Genomic DNA, 3,497 nt, shown 5'->3' with positions numbered 1-3,497 from the left:
CATGGTTTAAGGTATAAAATCTTAAAAGTTTTGCAGCTTTTGTACAGCTTTGAGGGCTATATTAGATGCTTTCTTCTCATACTACATTTCTTCAATTTATATCTTATCAGTCTCACCAGAACAGTACTTTGACAGTGAAAGTTCTGGTTGTAGCAACTGGTGTATCACCAAACGTTTCAAAACTAATATTTCAACCACTCTAGGCCAGGAGCCTTAGGCCCTGACTTTTCCCCTCCTTTAACCCTGCCTAAGAATAACTTGACATATGAAGATTTGACAAAGGACCAGCACTTTGAACTCATGTGCTGTAATCCTGTGTCCAAACACAAGGGGTGGACAAAAAATGACTCTTGATCACATTTGGTATGAACTTTCTGAGGCTGACCCGGAAACCTACTATTCAAGAGGGCAGGAACACGCCCCTTACAAAGATGTAATGAATAAATCTTGACTGGCAGTTTCCTGCTCTCAGGTCGCTTGCCTTCCTCCCCAGCAGACTTGAAGTGAATCTAAAAACAAGAAAACTCCTCTGCCCCTGTATATCTTGTTTGCACTAGAAAAATTACCTGTAAAACCCCATCCACAGATGTTATAAAAATAAGAAACAGTGACATCATTCCATATATGCACAAAATGGAAAAAGAAGTCAGGTAGTTCACACCTTAAAAAGGAGGGTACGTGGTCGTTTAATCAAGTACCTGGCAAGACCTGACTTAATTAAAGCCATGTATTCAGTGCTGTTTCCACTTCCCTTGGTTAATGCATCATATATCCACTGGTACATGGTTTAATTAGCATCTGCCTTACAGCATAGACATAATCAAAAAGCTCTTCTGACTCCTTAAAAATGAACAGAGTCAGCCTTGGGATGCTAGCAGAAATGGGGAGAAATGGTCTAATGACTCCTCTTTTTAAGTGCCTCCCAACTGGGATTAAAGATCACCTGGGAAGTTTTTGAAAGTAACCTGAGCATCACCACTTACAGGTTGACATTTAACAGGCCTAAGGTGGGGCTTACACATAGTATTAAAAAGTAGCCCCAGGTGATTAAAAAGTATAGAAAGGGTTGAGAAGGGAAAGGAGTTGGGGAGTTCCCTTCTGCATTTAACACTCCATTCCCGGGGGCTGGCCTAACAGGGAAGGTAAGGCAGACTTACATAAAACAAACAGACTATTCCCAATTTATCTCTAGAAGTGTTAGCAGTGTAAGAGTGGGCAGCTACTGAGCTATTCAGAAGGGAGAACAAAACTATAATAAGGAGTTTGGATGTGGCCCAAGTGCAAAACAGGCTGGGGATTGGGAAGAGGCTGGGAGCAGCAGGGCCACTCCCCCGTGCTTTCAGAGAGCTCACCATATGCGGAGGAAGACTGCCTTCTACATGTTACACTTCATCAAAAGACTTGCTTAAACTAAATGCAGTGAAGATCATCTACAATGCAAAAAAAACAAACCTGTTAGAAATAACGCTAATGAATGGTCCTTATGAGTGGGCCCTATGTGAAGGCTGGAGCTCTTAATTTAGATTTCTGTTTTGAAAACTGCATTCTGGTTTTATTTCATGCCAATTTAAAGGCGTGTCTTGGTTCTACTGCCTTCTCAATCAGTCTGAACAATGGCTATTGGTTAAAATTACTACTGACTTAGGAGAGCTAAAAACATACAGTTGCTCTTATAAATAGGTCTGTGTGGAGGCCAAGTATTTTCAAAAGTTTAGCTAACTCACTAATCATGGTCCTTATAATTTAATGAACTCAGTCAGCATTTGCCTACTTTCTAATCTATAAAGCTCGGTATTTTTGTTGCTTTTTAATAAGCAAATGGCAATTTGAAAAATCTTCAGTGGTATTTTAATTTTCTACCATGAATCTCCCTGCTGTTAATTCTACTGTAGGTCTGCAGCAACAGAAACAGGAAAATATCAGACTTACCCAAATTATGCCTTGTACTATTGTGTTCCCAGATAAGATGTCAGGCCCTTGTTAAAATATTTGTTAAACGAATTCCACCTGTATTAATCCAGAGTGGCTGCTATTTCACAGGTGAGCTTCATAGCAAACAGAGGTTACTAAAAAAAAAAAGCATCTGATACGTAACATTTAGTTTTCGATGTGAATAATCAATATTCTCAAGGAATGGATGTGCAGGGAAACAGTATAATAACAGATACATGGAAGAATTTTCATTGGGAAAAATGTACTTTAAGGAAAATTATTGGCTTGTATCTATAGAAAGACACCTGTGGTCCACCAAAGTTTGTTAAACTATTGAAAAGTACAGGCATCCATGGGACTTCCCTAATGGCACAGTGGTTAAGAATCCGCCTGCCAATGCAGGAGACACGGGTTCAGTCCCTGGTCTGGGAAGATCCCACATGCTGTGGAGCAACTAAGCCCGTGCGCCACAACTACTGAGCCCCCGTGCTGCAACTACTGGAGCCCGGACACCTACAGCCCGTGCTCCACAACAAGAGAAGCCACCACAGTGAGAAGCCCATGCACCGCAACGAAGAGTAGCCCCCATTTGCTGCAGAGAAAGACAGTGCGAAGCAACAAAGATCCAACGCAGACAAAATATAAATAAATAAATGAAGTTAATAAAAGTACAGGTCCACAATCCCTTCTCCAAAACCCTTGGGGTCATTTGCAGCATTTTGGAATTATGAATGTTAAAGAATTTTTTAAAGCACACATCACGTAGCAACCCATAGAGGTCTGAGGCAGCACCTAGATCAAACACAGAAAGGAATCAAACATTAAACATTGCCACAGTAAAACGTACAAATAGTCCCATTTAATACCATAAATAGCCTCAACAGTTCAGATCAGGTTTTGCTGTAAAATTATATACACAATTTTTTTTCAGAGTTGTTCTGGATTTCAGAATTACAGATAAGAGATTTGGGGACCTCTATAAAATAGATGAATTTGTATGGGAATGGGAACTATCAATCCAAAATTTTAAGAGACCTTCCCTGAGACATTACTCATTTTGAAGAATTTGGAATCTTATGTGAGAACCAATGAAAGTTTAAATATTAAACCAATGAATATTATTTAAACAGTTTTCATGGCATTTAAAAAATAAATTTAAAAAAATATTTGCATTATAGTAGAAAGTCACGTGTTGCATCACTCAGTGTTACAATTTAATGACAGGAGATAACTAAGCATCAGCACCATAAAACTGTTAAGATGTTTCTTAAAATTCAAGTAAACAGTTCTAAAGCACTGAAAATTCCATTTAAATACCAACCTGCAGCATCAATAGTTTTAAAAGCTATAACCCAGTGACTGGTTCTCACAGTAGTCAGTGACTGTATTCTGGCAACTGTAGGACAAAGTTCTTCCATTACTAAATATTAAGCTTTCTGATAACCTCCCATTTATCAATAGTATCTCAAGAGTCACAAAAGGAAAGAACTATAAGTTATTTAGAGAACTCTATTTGTAATTTAGATTTGCACAAGGACATGTATTCTAGCAAAAAAGCAAAGACT

Source organism: Lipotes vexillifer, unplaced genomic scaffold (assembly GCF_000442215.2).
Source record: "Lipotes vexillifer unplaced genomic scaffold, Lipotes_vexillifer_v1.1 scaffold520, whole genome shotgun sequence".
Taxonomy (NCBI): domain Eukaryota; kingdom Metazoa; phylum Chordata; class Mammalia; order Artiodactyla; family Lipotidae; genus Lipotes; species Lipotes vexillifer.
The sequence above is the reverse complement of the archived record's forward strand: the minus strand, read 5'-3'. Positions refer to the sequence as shown.